The following is an 18451-nucleotide window of genomic DNA, read 5'->3' as shown; positions in this document are numbered from 1 at the left end:
TTTTTTTGTTCTTTAGCAACATTATTTTGCATGTCATGGCCATTGTAGATACTGCTTTTTGGGGTCTGCTTTCTTGATTCTGTTTTTCTTGCACAAGTTTTATCATGTTTCTGTGAAATTTTCATGTTGTCATTATGCAGCGAAATTATTCCATTACATTCATGTACTATAGGTTGTTCCATTGTTTTGCAATGAATGAGCATATAATTTGGTAATTTAATTTTTTTTCCTTTTTTTAGTATGAACTTAACAGTCATCAACAAAATCAAGCATTTTGGTATTATGAAAACAAGATAATTTTATAGGCACATAATTTGTTAGCAGTTTTTTTTTCTTAAAGTAATGCTGTTATAACTATTTTTGTATATGTGGGTCTTGTTATCATTAATCCTCTTGGGCTATAAACATTGTTGGGATCTCTGGGTCAAAGGATTTAAATAATTTAGTAACTCCACGTCTAAAATTTAACACTGATGATTAGAGTGCTGTTCTTTTACCTTGCTGTTGCTATCACAATTGTGGAAAAAATACCTGTGTACATCATACTAAAACTATTATAAAATACAAATCAAATGTATGGAATGTGAATGAGTACGAAAAAGTTGTCTTCACTGTTGTTGTGGCTATGTCTTTAACTTTATCTAGAAATTAAAATGCTAATAAAATATAGTAATTCAAGGCTAATAGAGTTTAACATTATAGTAGTAATAAGTTTTTTTAGTGAAAAAAATCTTTCAGTGGTAGTTGATATTTTTTTTTAAAGCTTTTGAGATTCTCCAGATAACCTTTTGTAAGACTTTTTCATTATGAAAAGAACCAAACTATACAAAGAATATGAAATATTATAATACTTGAACAATTTATACATACTAAAGAAGTGAGAAATATGCATCCTGATCATCATAGCCAAACATGAATTAACTAGGTTTGTAGGATAACCTATTATTTGTAGTTCTTTTGCTACAGCCTCCCACTTCCAGCCAATTCAAAATTAAATAGAAGGAATTTTGCAATTTTTGTTTTCATTTTATCTTTTCTTACTGTCTTAACTTTTGCTTTTTTTTTTTTTTTAAATTCTCTTATTTTTATTCTTATTTGGGCTAGGTAAGGTGAAATGTTAAAACCAAAATATTATAATAGACTCTTAAGAAATTCTTTTATATTTAATTAGGAGCTGCTTAAGCTGATCTTCCTAATGAAAAAATATATATGAAAGCCTTTGTATTAATAGGAAAATTATACAGAAAAGACTTCTGACTTGGGGGTAGCTCTAAATGAACAATCTTAGTTTTCTCAGATGCCCAGATGGGTCTGTGATCTTATCAGTTTAGGAATTCCTTTCAGCTGAGCAGATTGTAGCCCACCCATGTTTGTCCATTCTTTGTTGCTTGTCCTTCCAAAAGTTTTTCCCAGGAAAATTCGCCCATTGTACTTGAGACTTTTCGAGATTTCTTCTGCAAGATAAGTACTCCAGTGTTTTCCCTTGCCAGGGGAATCACTTCATCTTTCAAACATACATGTCCTTAATGCCATGTTTCACTGCTTTTCTTCTTTGAAGAATCTTTGTGGTTATACAATGCAGTCTGCTCATACCCATCTCTTACCTCCCTAGTGCTCTCTGGGTGGCATTTATTTTTAGTGTTTAGAAATATTGTTTTATTTCATATTTCACAGCAAAATCCAAAGAATGTTGGTACTTAAAAAGATGAACTTTGTTTTTAGTGGAAATAAGGAATCATTAAAGGAAGCTGCAGCTTTTCTAAGGCCTGCTCTCATTCTTTTTAAACTTTGGACTAAGCTTGGCTATTAGTACTGTCCATCCCAGATAGACATACTAACTGACAAATATTATGGAATTTCTGTAAAAGTCCATATAATGTAGACTACAAGTGAAGTAAACTTAAAAAAAAAGTAAATGTGGATAAGTAAACTTATGGTAGTATACATCAGCTTATAAAACTTAGTATTGAAGAGAAACTTCAAAGTCATGTAGTTCAGTCGCCTCTTGTAGATAAGTAAACCAAAGTTTACTTATCCACATTTACTTACTTTTCAGCACCTTAGGATCTTGGCAGTATTAAATTGCCTTAAAGAATTTATATTCATCTTTTAAATAGTTAACATATGAAAGAATAGGTTCTTGTTAGAAAAGCATGTAAAATATTTTTGTGTGTTTTTTATTCCAGATCCATGATTAAAGCGTAATTGCAGTGTTATGCTTTCAGAAACTGCCTGTTTCTTTACATTGGATTTTGTATCTTCAATTCGACTTTCCTTTTAGAATAATTTCAGTAGTATTTTGAATGTGAGTGTGGTTTGTATTAATATTATGGGGGGAATTAGGCTCATCAGCAAACTTAATATGATGATTGATGTTTGGTTTTAGTCTTGTAAAGTGGGAGCTGATGTGACAAGTAACTGGTTTAAAATGATTAAATGATTTGTTCTATTGTGTTTTAGAGGCCTAATTTGAACCTATATCTCCCATGATTCCAAGTCTAGTGCTTTTTCTTTTAAGCCAAACTAAGATGGGTACGTGATTCGAGATCGTATTTTTGTTGATTTTTATCAATTAATTGTATTTTGCAAACATTTAATAACCATCCAGAACAAAATATATTCAAATTGAATGAGACAGGGAGCATTGATAAGCTTTTATTTAGAAATTTTGGTAAAGTTCAATATTTCAGGTTCCTAAAAGTAATTGAAATTTTGAAACAAAAATAATATCATTTAAAGAGGATCCTCTCTTATTTTTTTCTAAAATCATTGAACAAAGGAGTATCTAAAAGTGAGTATGTAAAAGTGAGCTTATAGGAAAATATAGGAAATATAGGAACGTGAAGGTTAGTCATTTTAGCATAGGATTGTTTGGATTTTAAAAAATTCATTCATATTTCATTAAAACAATGTTAATTTTGTGAATTGCCCTTCTCTGTCATAAATATGTTTTGTTCTGGATGGTTATCATTAGAATTAAAAGACCCTTTTATTTGTTTTCAATATTCTGTATCAGACACCAAATGCTTCTGTCATGACTTTGAATAAAAACGCAGTTACTTAGTTTATCTTATGTTAGTTGAATTTCAGTTTGATGTTGTCTGAAAATCCCTAGATGCCCTAAGTTGTTTAGTGATTTGGGGGACTTATCTTGGTCTCAGAGAGATTAGAAATAATCCTTTAGAGAAATGAGAAAATACTCATGCAGTTCAGGAGGCAGTTAGGATGAACAATTCATACTTTATCCAAAAGTGCAAAAGTGTAGCACTGTACTCCATGGCTTAATTCTTCAATTCAGATTATTTTCTTTTATTTATTTGATTTCTTACTTTTTTGTCCTTTGCTTTGTCTCAGATTATTGATTCTTCCTCTGGTCTTGTTGATTTTAACTTCCTAATAATATAGTCATAACTTTTGCCCTTCTCCTCCTCCCTCAACTCATTAGACCATTTGGTAATAAATGTCTTCCTAATAATTTACTTCATACTAACTCTTAGTCCCATTATCCTCTTGATTGGGGCTATTTGCCCTGCCATTACTCCCCAAGGTCCTTGGGCTCTGCTATTTACCCTGCTACTTTTCATGCTTAAGTACCACCTAACCTTTTCTTCTGCTGTGAGCATTAACATAAACCTTCTTTTAAAGTATTGTCTTCTCCAGTTAGAATTTGAGCTCCTTGAGAGCACTGTCTCGATTTTCTATTATCAAGCACTGTGTTTTGCAACTAAAATTTTTCCATTTCATTCATCTGACTTATTTTGGGCTCTAATTTGTTATGTCAAATAGAGGCTTTCTCTGCTTGATCCACGTTTTAGGCTGATGATTTCTAGTATACTTCAGCTGGTTCCATGGAAGCTCTTGGTGCTGAGAGTCTTCATGTTAGCAAGGAATTAAAGATTTGAATCAAAAAGTTTGTGGTGTCATTTGGAAAACTAGTTGATTGATTCGGGTGCAAAAGTGTCATACTGAATCAAATTTAAGATTTTTGAATCAGTACCCCCAATTATCTAAGCAAGTGATGAGATCTTGAACAATCAGATCTTTTTTGTTTTGTTTTGTTTTTTTCATTCAGCTTTTGAGAGTTTTTAAGTCAATTCTGAATTAACATGAAGTGAAAATACAAGAGCAATAGAAAAACTCTGAAATATTGTATACTAATGCTGAAGTAATATACAACACAATATAGCTTTCTGGGATAGTTGTATTTGTTGATCAATGATAACAGGACTCCCAGTCATCTGTTGTCCTGTGAACTGAAGTGTTTTGATTATAAGCTTTAGGAATTCATTGAAGCACAGTATGCTATTACAGAATTTCTAAGAAATAATAATTTCTGGAAAATAATAGCTGATCAGAAATGGATTCCTTTTTATTAAAAGAGAAGGCAAGTTACAAATAGTACTAAATATTTTAGAAAGTGACTTTAATTATGCTCAATGAGCATATTTCATGTGAGCTTATTTCTCATTGGTTTTTTGAGCCACAGGACGTAGTCCAATGATTTGTGTGTAGTCAGACCTGAATAAGTACTTATTTTAAGCCCTGAATACATATTTTTTGGTAGTGAATGTTATCTTCCCCTCCCCTCCACATTACTAATGTGGTGAAAGAAGAAATAGAACAAAAGGGGAAAAAAAAAACACATTTTCCTTTGCTTTCAGATTGTTGATTCTTCCTTTGGCCTTGCTGACTTGAACTTCCTAATAATATAGTCATAACTATAGAAGAAAAAAAGTGAAAATACTATCTTTCAGTCTGCATTCAGACTCTCCATATTTCGATGGCATTTTCCATCATGATTCTTTTGAAATTGTTTTGGATCATAGTATTGCTGAGAAGAGCTGTCAATCATCAAACTATGTTACTATTTCTGTGTGCAAGTGAACAGTGTATTTGAAAAGGAAGGACAACATGGGCAGAACCATACCTTTTCTTACTTGGAAGAGAGAAAACTTGTTGGTTTTCAGGATTGTGTTTTCATTTCTGGCTTTAGATCTTGAGACTGAAATGAGCACTCATGGGCATCTGGTTCTCAAGAGTTCATCTGTCTAATTTTGAAAGAATAGCATTCTTTATCTAGTTGGAAGCCGCTTACCAAGAAATATCGGTGTAGTTGGCACGGTTATGTTCCATTTGAGAGAGCCAAGTAGCTTTTGGAACTGGGAATTCTCAAGTTTGTTTATAGAAAGAAATAGTGTTTCTCAGATGCTTTTTATCTCCATGTACTATTTTTTTACCCAAGTGCTGAGCAAGGTTATAAAGTGAGAAACTTAATTCTTTGTGGGAACAGATCTTGTCAAAACAGACATCAAAATGTTCACAAATGTCACTTATCTTTGGACCCCGAACCTAGCATTGTGATACTTTGCAGGCTTACTGTTACATGTCAGAATTGAAAGTTATAATTATTTAATATCTTGAGTGCCAATAGTCTTCCAACCATTTCCATCCTTTCCAAGCTCACCTACAATGTAGGTTCATTTTTCTCATTTTAGATATTCTTTTCAGATTAACTTGATTAATTACCCCCATAGGAAATTAGTTGTTTATAGACTAGTGTGAAAGTTATATCCGCCTATATGTTTTAATAATACATAGAGTTCCCAGTTTGAAATGTTAAGAATTGACTGTCTTTCAGTATAAGTAATAAAATTTGTGTCATTGGATCTGGCCTGTTATAGTACTTTTTTGTGATTATGATTCATTCTCCTACTACCATCCTGTTTTGCCCTCTGCTTTGGGGACATGTTTCTCTGGGCCCAAGGCCTTTTCTATACCTTTCAGAGTTCTGTAGTTCTCCTGAGATATATTTCATGTTATCAGAAAGAAGTCTTGAAATAACTTCATTATATGGGTCCTTTGAAGTGAAGTTTACCACCCTTTATAGTAATGTTTAGGTCACAACTAATTCTAATAGTATACTAGTCAAGCCAGTCAGCAAGCATTTATTGAGCACTGTGCTAAGTATTAAAAAAAAATATTCCCTGCTTTTAAGGAGTCTAATGGGCAACATAACATACAAACATATGTGTATAAACAACATATGTGCAGGATAAATTGGAGATAATTTCAAAGGAAAGAGAAAACATTAAGGAAAGGCTTTTTGTAAAAGGTGAGATTTTAGCTGAGACATGAAGGAAGCCAGAAAAACCAGGAGGGGGAGATGAGGAAGGAGGAATATGCCAGCTATGGCAGATAGCTAGTGTCACGAGTTAGAGGGTTTTATGTTAGGAACAAACAGAGGCCAGTATTGCTGTATTACAGAGTAAGATGGAGACAATAAAATGGTTGAAAATTGGAAGATAGGAAGAGGTCAGGTTTGAAAGGTTTTTAAAAGTCAGTGTGGCAGCCCTTTTCGTAGTGGCTAGAAATTGGAAGATGAATGGATGTCCATCAATTGGAGAATGGTTGGGTAAATTATGGTATATGAAGGTTATGGAATATTATTGTTCTGTAAGAAATGACCAGCAGGAGGAATACAGAGAGGCTTGGAGAGACTTACATCAACTGATGCTGAGTGAAACGAGCAGAACTAGGAGATCATTATACACTTCAACAATGATACTGTACAAGGATGTATGCTGATGGAAGTGGATTTCTTCAACATAGAGAAGAGCTAATCCAATTCCAATTGATCAATGATGAACAGAATCAGCTACACCCAGAGAAGGAACACTGGAAAATGAGTGTAAACTGTGAGCATTGTTTTTTTGTTTTTCTTCCCAGATTATTTTTACCTTCTGAATACAATCCTTTCTTTGCAACAACAACAACAAAATTCGGTTCTGCACATATATATTGTACCTAGGATATACTATAAGATATTTAATATGTATGGGAATACCTGCCATCTAGGGGAGGGGGTGGAGGGAAAGGGGGGAAAAGTTCGGGGCAGTGGGGAGTACAGAGGATAATGTAAAAAAAAGGTTACCTATGCATATGTACTGTCAAAAATGTATATAGTAGAGAGTCAGAAGTCACTACAGTTTATTGAATAAAGGATAACCAGGATGACCAGGATAACCAGGTCAGACCCCTACTTTAGAAAGATCAGTTTGACATCTGAGTGATAGATAGATTAGAATAAGCAGAGCTTTAAGAAAGGGAAACCAACCAGGCATTAAATGGTAATGGCCTGCCTGCACTAGGCTGTGTCAGAGGAGAAGAAAGGTATAATTATGAGAGATGTTACAAAGGTAGACTCAGGCAAAAAGCATTGGAGTTGGCAACTTGATTGATTTAATCAGCAACTTTGCTTTTTAACTAGGTGTTACTTCCTTTCCATGACTTATGGTGAGGTTTGACTTTGACTTCTTGGGGAGACCATAATAGTAAAAACAAAACCTGGAAAGTCCTCTCAAGCTTTGAATGTGGATACTGCCCTGGACCTATATTTACTATTCAAAAATAATCCACCTAAGTATAGGTTGTCTTGTCACCAGAAGTTTGGCAACTGCATGATGAATTTATTTATTTTTTTTATTTGCCATTACCTTTAAGTTTTCCACTTTAATTTCATGAATTCTGAAGTTTCTTTTGCTGGATCACATACTCTAATTATTGCATCTTTCCTTTTGCCCTTCCATTGCCTAACATGTTTTTTTCCCTGCTTGGGACCTCTGTTCTTTGGGCCATGATGTCTATTATGCTCTCTGTCTTTTCATATTTTGACCCTTGGGTTAATCAGTTGAACTCTGCTTGACCTTTCATGGATCATGCTTTGCCAACCTCCAGTCTTGGATTACTTCCACCACCTACTGCCTTTTCCTGTGCTAGTGACCTGAGCTGGACAAAATCACAGAGTTTTACTGAGTCCAATACAAATTTATATTATATAATCTCAAATATACTCTCATTGCTTCCTCATTCACCACAGTGGCTATTCTAAAATCTTTTCATGCCTCTCTGCTTCTTCCATATTATTCTTTGCCATTATCCTCTTAGCTGAGGATCTTACCTCTTATTTCATTGAAAAAAATTGATGCCATTCACTAAGAGCTCTCTCTTCTCCTTATCTAATATTACTCAGATGTCTTCCTCAAATATCTTCTTCTTCATCCTCATCTTTCATGAAAAGGAACTCTCAAGGAGATTTCTTTTTGAAACCTGCCTGCATTCATCTTTGATCCCATCCCATCTTTTTCAGCAGGTTGCTCCCTCTATCCTACTCTTTCATTTGTCTTCCTTCCTCCACATGCCTTTCCTACTGCAAACTGATCTTTTCTTCTACTTTAATACAACTAAAGAAAAAAACCCATCTCACTTGATTTTACCATCCCTGTTAATGTCTCTGGTCTTGGCTAAATTCTGAGAAAGCTATGTAGAGTTATGTACTTTCACTTCCTTTCTTCTCATTATGAATTTTTGTAAGCTAGCTTCTGAGCTTATCCTTCAATAGAATTCCTTTTTCCAAAATGACCAGTGACTTTTAAAATCTCAGATCTATTGGCCTTTTGTTAATCCCAATTCATTAATTTGAACAATAATTTATGTGATAATTTTTGTTATACTTGCTCTAATGATAATAAAAGCATTTCCTCATAATAGTGAAGAAATTTAAAAATGGATTTTTTTCAATTGAAATGTTAAGGCTTTGTTTTCTTAGGTTGACAATTTTTACTTGGTGTTTTGAAAATATTGCATGAGATGAAAAAATTGTGGTTTAGTTTAACTGCAGAATCATTGAAGTGCAAAGGATGTGAGTAGGTAGTAAGGGGCTTTAGATTGAAGTAATATATTTTAAAATTCTGTTGCTAGGGCCATTTTTAGAACTAGTTAATATGTAGGAAGATATTAGGTTATTTTTGCTGCAGTTTTTGCTTTCCTGTGTTAAAATAAATGTACTTCATGGTTTTAGGAACATAAATAAATGTAAAACTTTTGTTTTTTTAACATTCATAGTCTGCCCTTCTAACCTTAAGTACTGTCTTAGAGATTACCTCCACTTTATGTCTCATCTTGCCCTCAGATTTAATATATGTTCATAGATCTTAGAGCTAAAAGGGACCTTAGAGACTCTCTCTTTGAGAGCTTTCATTTTATAGATGAAGAAATTAAAGTTTAGAGACAAGTATTTTACCCAAGAAAAGTGTTAGGGGAAGGATTTGAGCTCAGGTCCAGTTTTTCTTCAGATTGGTTTGCCTTTTCTAGGACTTTGTTTCAGCTGGATTGCATAATGGAGTGCACACTTAGAGTCAGGAATCCTCAACTTCCCGAGTTCGAATGTGGCCCCAGACAGTTACTCGCTGGGTGAAAGTCACTTCTTTTACCTCAGTTCCTTAGGCAAACAACTCCAGTGTCTATGCCAAGAAAACTCCTTCAAAAATGGGATCATGAGTCAGACATGGCTGGGAAAAAATTAAATCCTTCCAAATTTCTTTCCAACTTTGCAGATGGAAAATATCAGAGTTATTATTGCTTTTCAGGATTTTTTTTTTTTTTTGGTAAACTTTTGTAACAGCTTTCACATTATATATAGTCAATATGATAGGAGCAGCATTGGATTGGAATTCTGGACATTTTGGTCCCAATCCTCACTCTACTTTGACACCTTCAGTATTAAGTAATTATTCCCTGTATACATCTTTAGTTTCCTCATTATTTAAACTAGAGGACTGAACTTCTTCATTCTTACTAAGAGTCTAATACTGGTTACCTTCATCTCTCTCAGTAAAATTGTCTCCAAATTGGCCTCCTTACCTCTAATCCAACTTGTACACTGTTACTAGATAATTTCAGTGCTTCATTGGGTCTTTGGTTTCATCTTTGTGGGTACTTCTGTATATTATATGCCTAATGTCTTAGTCTTTTAAAATTTCTTCTATAAATGAAGTATCTTTTAACAAATCTGCCACCAGAATTATGCTCTGGATATCTTTCAGCTTGGCAGAAACTGACAGAATTTGTTGTGCAGGCATAATGTTCCCAAGGGTCATCGCTGTGCATCAGAATAGAATATTAACAATAAGAATGACTTTAGCCTTTTTTTTTAACCTCTTCATGTGATATAATATACTTTCTTGAAAGATGTTGCCCAGGCTCTTTTTATCCTTGTAGGCCTATACGATTTTTTTTTCCAGCTAGTCCAATAAGTCCAATAATTCATAAGATTCTCTCTCCTGAATCTATTTTCCGGGTCATTTGTTTTTCCAATGAGGTATTTTACATTTTCTTTCTTTCTTTTTTTTTTTTTGGTTTTGTTTGGCTGATTCTTGTTGTCTCATTGAGTCATTCACTTTCATTTATTCAATTCTAATTTTTAGTGAATTATTCTCTACAGAGTTAGCTTTTTTGCCTCCTTTTGCATTTGGCTAGATGAACTTTTAAATGATTTGTTTTGTTCATTGGATTTTTTTTTTCCTTTCATTTTACAAATTCTGTTTTTCAACGTGCTTTCTTTTTCCATTTTGCCAAATTTATTTTTTGAGAAGTGATTTTCTTCAGATAATTTCTTTGTTTCCTTTTCCAAACTTTCCCCATTTTTCTTCTCTTTTTTAAGATCTTTTTTGAATTTTTCTTAGAGAGCCTTTTGAGTTGAAGACTTGAAGAAAGTCTTCAACTTGGAAACCTTTAAGGTTTCACCTGAGGGCATTTACCTTTAATGTCTACAGGGTTTGAGGTCTGCTCTTTCGTGTCTATAATACCTATGTTCAGAGCTCTTTTTGCTTTTTCAATCATTTTTAAAGGTTGAGGTCTGCTCCTAGGGCAAAGGGGAGTCCCTGTCCTGATCTTTCTCTGCAGGGTGACAGGGTGATGCAGCTAGCTAGCTTCTTCTCTGAGCTGGGTGGGCATGGCCAAGTCCCTCTTTGTTAGGCTGGCGCTCAGGGCCTCACTGTAGTTGTTTTGGAGATCTCACAGCTAGTCTGCTGATCCACTGGCTTGTGAACCAGAACAGAGTAGCCAATGATGCTGTATTTTGGCTAAGAGGTTTCCCATTAGTATTCCTCAATTAGGGCTTCTCTGCTCTGGGCCTCCTGTTCTGGATCTCCCCTCCTCTCCTCACCCTCCCTCCCCGATTGAGGCAGACCTTTCCTGAAGTCCTTCCAAAATATCTTCTGCTGGAAATTTGTTACACTCCAAATATTTGTGAGTTATGTCACTCCAAAATTTGTTCAGAAGCTTAATCTGGTGTTGATTCTGAGGGAAAACAGGAATAGCTCAGGCAAAGTCCTGTCTACTCTCCACCATCCCCATCTTGGCCCCACCCCTACATTGTATATTTTTATAAGACATTTTTTCTTGAGTTAGTTTGGAAACATTTTGCTTTCTGTCACCTTCTAAGTATAAATTTAAATTACTATAGCATTGTATAAATAAATAGAAACTTGTTCATAGTCAGAAATTAAGATGGCCTAGTAAAAATAATGTGGAGTATAGATTGATAAATTATTAGTCTGTTAAATTTTTTATTTTTAAGATTGTTAGCTTTACTTGATTTGTAAACAATCACTTTTAATCAATATATAGGATATTTTACCTTGCTCTTTCTTTTGTTTTTGATAATTTGTATGGTTGGAATTTCTTCATGTTATAACTACATTATAATATCATATAGTAATAACATTAAAGTATCACAAGTTACTAAGAAAATAAGTCAGTGTGTAGTTTCCTATCATTAATCTAGTCATTTTCAAATATTTTTCAATGGAAAGATATAAAGTAACTTTTCCATAATAAAAAAAGGAAAAGCATGTGAAGCTAGAACAGGTCAAGAGTAAAAGTTCTAACTGAAAACAAAAGTAGACTCAGTGGATTACAGAATATGGTATGTTCTTTCAATGTAACTTGCTTATATTTGAAATAATTCCATGTATATATTCTGTTATTCAGGTGCCTGCTTTCTTTGAAAGTTATTAAAAACATGAAGGAGCAGTTGGACAAAATGAAAAATGTATATATAATTTTGAATAGTAAAGAAAGAAGCAGGAGGGCTCTTCTAAGGGAGGAAAAAACTAAACAAATCAGCCCACAAAAGTATTTAGGTATAATTTTACTTGGTTGAGAGAATATTAATTTTTGAAGTTTGTAGCATGCTTAATAAGTAGTGGAAGTGCAAGTTTCAAATTTGACCTACAAGTTAGTTTTCTGTCTTGGGTTGATATATGATGCATTTTTGGCTCCAGTCCGTTGAAGTCTTGACCATCGGATGGTGTCTTATGTTTCTGAACACACATTGTTTATGCCAGCTTTCACTCAAGTTTCCAAATGTAACATATGTGTGTCTAGCTTTAAAGCATTGCTCTTTTTAAAAGCAATTATTGAATATAACTAAATGATGCTTACTTAAAGTAAGGGAAAACTTAGGGCATTATACAGAATTATGTGTGAAACAAGGCCCTTTCCATTTTTAAGATAATGATAAAATAACAATAAACTACATTGATGCTGTTTCATTTTCCATTACTTTATAGACTACAGATTTGTGGGTTGAGTTCAGTAATGAAAGTTATGTAGTGACTTTTTCACAAAAAATAATTTCATACATTAAAAATTTTATTTTGTCAAGCGATAAGTATTTTTTTCATGGTAGCATGTGAGGTATTTATGTTGGCTGACATTACCTACCCTGCATTTAGATCAGCATGCTGAGAATTTTATGGCTCATTTGTATTCTGTTTTAGTTTCCAAGGGATAGTATTCAAAAGAAAAAAAATGTTAGGTTAATATTTATTGTTAATATGACCATCAAGTAAATCTGTTACTACAGAATTAAAAAGATTTTTTTTTTTTTTTTTACCAGAGGATTCTGGAAAGAACATATAAGTATAACCAAATCTATACTGAATACCATTATATTCTTTGTGCATTAGAGTCTGTTTTTTATGACTATCTAATAAGGATATATAATTCATATTGTCAGGTCATCAAACATAGTACCTATTTTGTGCCAGGTACTATGCTCACTCCTAGGAATATAATATAAGGCAAAAAATTATTTTCTGTTTTTAAAGAGTTGTGTAGTCTAATTAGCATGTAAACAATTGTGTACAAAAGAGATAGATGCAGGATAATCAGAAAAGGAAGGCAAAATAAGACTGAGGAGGATAGGCAAAACCTTCTTGTAAGAGGTAGAAATGTAGCAGAGACTTGAAAGAGTTCTGGAAAGCCAGAAGGTAGAGATAAGAACTGAGAGAATTCCAGTCATGAGAAACATCCATTAAAAGTGCTTGGAAGGAAGAGATGGAGGGTTATCTAGGAAGATTATCAAGTCACTGAATTGTATGTATTGGGCACTGTGCTAACTGAGCACTGAGGACACAGATATGGCTGGGGAGAGAGGGGAAAGGGGAAAGGAGGAAGACAGAACATAAAAGTAAGCTGAAAAGGTGGTGGAGGAGGGAAAGTACTTAATGGGTATTTTGGAGTCCCTTCCAAATGACGACAACTGGGTGGGAAAGAATAAAAAGCTGGCCTGGGAGCCCTGTTTTAAATGGAGGCTTGGGAAGATTTCTTTACTCTGTCCTTCAGTCCTCCAATTAAAGGGGCAGAGGGTACTGAGGTTGTTGATGAGCTGTGAGTGGGTTTCCTGGTATAGAGGTTCCTGAAAATATTTTGGGGAGAAGGAAGAGGTGAGGAATAAGAAGTATTAAGACTGGACCTTTAGGAAAGAGTCACTTTATGAAGGGGTTTTAAAAACTATACAGGATTTTATATTTTATCATGTTGGCAATTGATTTATTGAATGGGGGTTAATATAAGCCTATAGCTAGAATAGGGAGAGGGGCTTGAGGCAGAGACTAATAAAAAAGGTTGTTTCAGTAATACAGTAAGAGGCGATGAGAGCCTGTACTAGAGCAGTGACAGTGTCAAAGGAGAGAAAGGAGACACATGTTGTGAAGGCAAGTGATTGGATGTGGGGGTGGGGAGGAGGTGGTCAAGAGTTAGGAGTCAAGGAGAATGATACTGACAGAGAAGGCTGGTGCCTTCCCCCCCCCCCCCACACTACCTATTGAACCTACATGATGGGTTTTGTTTTTTATTTTTTGTTTTTCCCTGAGGCAATTGGGGTTAAGTGACTTGCCCAGGGTCACATAGCTAGGAAGTGCTAAGTATCTGAGATCAGATTTGAACTCAGGGCCTTCTGACTTTAGGGCTGGTGCTCTATCCACTGTGCCCCTAGCTGCCCTCCCCCCACATGATATTTAAATAAGAGAGCTAAATTCAGAATTCAGAACTATACTACTGAATATAGATGCTGACTTATTTCAGAAATGTTTTCTCTTTAAATTCATCACTTTGTAATTGATTGTACTCATAACTCTTAACCTTGATTGCATTTAGACAGGAATAGTGAACCAGTTTCTGACCTTCCTTTATGGTCAAAATTGTTTTGATTTTTATTTTTAGGGAGTGAAGATCATGACTACAAATTGAATCTTTCCTTCCAACAATATTTCCGAATATACATTTGTTGAAGTAGCCTATATTAATACATTTTCAGTAGTGTTGCCCTGGGACAGTTAGGGTTTTGTGACTTTTACTTTTGTTGGTTTCCTCACCCTGAAATTATAGAGAGCAGACTGAGAGGGAAAATTGCATTGGCCTGTCTTTGTGGGACATTGTACTTAACTAATATCAAAATGGATAATCTCCCCAGACTGCTTCTTTGACCAAAATCTTGTACACTGTTCACAATAGTCCCATTTTGTACTGCAAAGGTAATATATTCAAATAGTATATATAAAGCACAGTATTATTATTTAGAAACACTAATCAGAAATGTTTGATATTTTAATGTGCTCCAAATACAGAGAATATCCTTTTTAGGGGGCATGAAATCACATTACCTTTAAACTTATGAAGCTTCCAAAGAAGGAGCCTTATTTGAAGCTAGTTTACAGAAACCCACTTAATTCATTGACAATGCAGTGTCAGTGGTTTAAGTGATGTTTAGGGATAAGAGGAAAAGAGGCTTATAAGGACAATTGGCTCATATTTCAAGGCTTGGTCTTAACTGTTGACAATCAAGGGACTGGGGGATTATAGCAACTCTTTAAGTTACTAGAAATTTTGTCTTCTGCTTTATTTCTTGCTTTGGGTCATACTCTTATGCCCCAGCAATTATGATGAAATCTTCTTGTTCATCTTTTGTTTTTGAAGAGGACCAGAGATATCACAGGGAGATGAAAACTGATGTGGGGGGATATCTTTTTTTTTTTTTTTTTTTTTTTTTTTTTTTTTTTTTTTTAATTTTTTTTATTATATATATATATATATATTTTATAATATTATCCCTTGTATTCATTTTTCCAAATTACCCCCCCTCCCTTATTCCCTCCCCCCGACGACAGGCAATACCATACATTTTACATGTGTTACAATATAGTCTAAGTACAATACATGTGTGTGAATATCATTTTCTTGTTGCACAATAAACATTAGAATCCGAAGGTACATGCAACCTGGGCAGACAGATATTAGTGCTAACAATTTACATTCCCCTCCCAGTGTTTCTTCTCTGGGTGTATCTACCTCTGTCCATCATTGATCAACTGGAAGTGAGTTGGATCTTCTTTATGTTGAAGATTTCCACTTCCATCAGAATACATCCTCATACAGTATCGTTGTTGAAGTATACAGTGATCTTCTGGTTCTGCTCATTTCACTCAGCATCAGTTGATTTAAGTCTCTCCAACCCTCTCTGTATTCCTCCTGCTGGTCATTTCTTACTGAGCAATAATATTCCATAACTTTCATATACCACAATTTACCCAACCATTCTCCAACTGATGGACATCCATTCATCTTCCAGTTTCTAGCTACAACAAAAAGAGCTGTGTGGGGGGATATCTTGGAGGATATTCCACAGACATTGAAGACGTGAAATTGACTTCCTAACAGATTCGATCTGGAAGGGACTGATAGTAAGGAGTTAAAGGTAACTCCTGGGTTTTGAGCCTGAGGGACTAGAATGATGGTGTTACTCTGGGTTTTTGTTCATCTTTTGTTTTTGGAGAAGACCAGTGGGGTGATGTCTTGACTTGCTCATGAACTGGATTTAAGTGAGGCAAATTGCACAAAGTCACTCACTTCACTCTCTAGAGTCATTAGAGTCAAGTGGCAAGGCACAGGTCTGGGTGACTGGCATGGCCCACGGTGTGGTGGATGACTTTGAAATCTTCCATGTTTGACTAAGCTCTAAGGGCCCCACAGATGCCTTCCTGGCCAGTAGAACAAATTTTCATTTGTCCGTATTGTTGGGGGAAGTGTTCACATGGTTGGGGTAGTCACCTCCTTAACTCACCAGTGAGTTTGAGGCCAGTTACTTAGGACCCTCAACTTGGTTTATCCTGTCTGCTGATACAGTTTTGCTGGGGTGTTGCTGCTATGCATGCTACAGCTTCTTGCAGCCACATGTGAGAGTTCTTCTGATCTCTCCATTGAGGTGTTCTGGAATAAGGGTTTGACGGATGTGTTTTGCAAGAGATTGTGTAACTGAAAAGGGAGTTCTACATTTGACCTGAACCAGAAGAGCAGGTCTGCAAGAAGAAGCTGCCCTGAGAACCTCCTGATGATAAAATATCCTATTCCTCTTTGTGGTTTTCTAAGATGAAATTGGGACAGTTGAGCTTTTGGCTTGTTTTGTCCAGTGTCATTCACTATAACTGATGTTTTTATTGTAGCTTACAGAAAGGAAAACATTCATTATCACAACTTATATATTAATTGCATTATTATCAAATTCTGAGAAGTAAGGACATATAGTTATAACATTTTCCCAAAAAGCTTCTTAGAATATAAGAATTATTAAAAACCCAAACCAAAGTCTTTCTTTTGGCATTTTGTACTTCAAGATGTTGTAAAGATGTTGGGTGGAAGCAAAAAATCTATTATCGTGGATGTGAGCTATCCCAAACAAAAAATAATATATGTCAAGGTAAATTGTTTTGTCCAGAAGGAATGACTTTTATTCTTAAACCAGGCATTATTTTCCTTTTTACCTTGTGTCAAATCTCTAAATGTGTCAAAGTAAATCATTCACAAAATAGCCCTAGGAAAAATAAAGGATAAAGAAGAAAGAACAAATCACAACCCTCCCCTGTGTCTGGATGACATTTTTTGGGTTCATATTGCTTTGTTATACTCATCCTTTGTGATTCTTGTTAACGAAAATCAACAAGCTAATTTAGAAAAACTATTCTGGAACTGAGTTCTTTAGAATTTTAGAGTTAGAAGGGTCCTTTAGACCATCTAGACCAATAGCATTAACCTCATTTTTTTAACATTAAAAATATTTAATAAGTTTGGAAAAAGAAACTGGAATCAGATTATCAAGGGCTTTATATGGAAAACAGTTTATTTTAAAGGTAATGGAACTTATTCCTTTTTTTTTTACTTCCTAAGGTGTGAGTAAATAATACTAATTTAGCTCATATAACGTAGACATTTTGCAAATACAGAGACACAGGACAGTTTTGTCCTGCTCTTCTCCTACTTCCCCCTCCCTCCCCACTTTTTTAAAACGAGGCAGCCTGAAGGAGAATCTTTAGGGATAGGATAGAAATGTACTCCCATCTTTGCCACAAGCCTTAAAAATGTTTCTCTTACTATAGTAATTCATCTTTTCTGGAAATGTCCTGGAGAGGTGAAAAGTAGATGTTCCAAAGGGAAGTACACTAAAAACTGCAAGTATCCCCAAGACCAGGTTCCCCAATCAAGGGAAGTATGCGTAAGTGTAGAGCTCAATGAGCTCAGAAACTGGATGATGAAGCAACTAGCCTTCCTAGGGGCTTGAGGTGTTCTAGCTATTGGAGAAAAGAAAAAAAGCAAAAAATAAGAAAAAGGGCTTACCTTAAAATAGAGGAAGTAAAACCAGGCTGTTTTTGTATAGGTCTGTGAAAGTGTTGGAGTTATAGGCGCAGGCATACTCTCTGTATGGGCCACCAAAAGAATGAGGTTTCAGGTGTGTTGGATCCAAAAGGCATATTAGGGTTACAGCATTGCAGTTTGTCTCAAAAGAAAACTTGGACCTCCTCCAAATCAAGTGGCAAAGATGTTATTTTGCTGCTAACATTGTTCTAAATCCTTAAGAACTTATAACAAAGAAGAAAGATACCAAGAAGGTGGGATTGACTGCTGAGCTAAACGGAGCCAACCCCTGAACTTATTGATCTTTGCTTTAGAATAGAGATCTGATCAAGTTTTCTTGATTAAATTTAGTAGACCTTTTTAGGAGTGTTCTGATCCAGGCTAGTAGTCTGTCTTGTACTTTTTTCCCCCGAGGCAATTGAGGTTAAGTGACTTGCCCAGGGTCCCACAGCCAGAAAGTGTTAAGTGTCTGAGACTAGATTTGAACTTGGGTCCTCCTGAATTCAAGGCTGGTGCTCTATCCACTGCGCCACCTAGCTGCCCCCTATGTTGTATTTTAAACTATGTCCCAGAAATTTAAAACTATCCAGAATATAATTTTTTTTTTACCTACTTCTTATTGTGAGGGTCAAAATGAGATAAT

General features: G+C 34.9%; 1 protein-coding gene across 3 annotated transcripts in view; it reads left to right on the top strand.

Annotated features, from left to right (window-relative positions):
• MPP7 (MAGUK p55 scaffold protein 7) overlaps positions 1 to 18451 on the top strand; it is a 237113-nt gene that overhangs the window by 16034 nt on the left and 202628 nt on the right. The window lies entirely within an intron of this gene.

This window comes from Sminthopsis crassicaudata, chromosome 5, assembly GCF_048593235.1.
Source record: "Sminthopsis crassicaudata isolate SCR6 chromosome 5, ASM4859323v1, whole genome shotgun sequence".
In the NCBI taxonomy this organism is placed as follows: domain Eukaryota; kingdom Metazoa; phylum Chordata; class Mammalia; order Dasyuromorphia; family Dasyuridae; genus Sminthopsis; species Sminthopsis crassicaudata.
The sequence above is the reverse complement of the archived record's forward strand: the minus strand, read 5'-3'. Positions and strand labels throughout refer to the sequence as shown.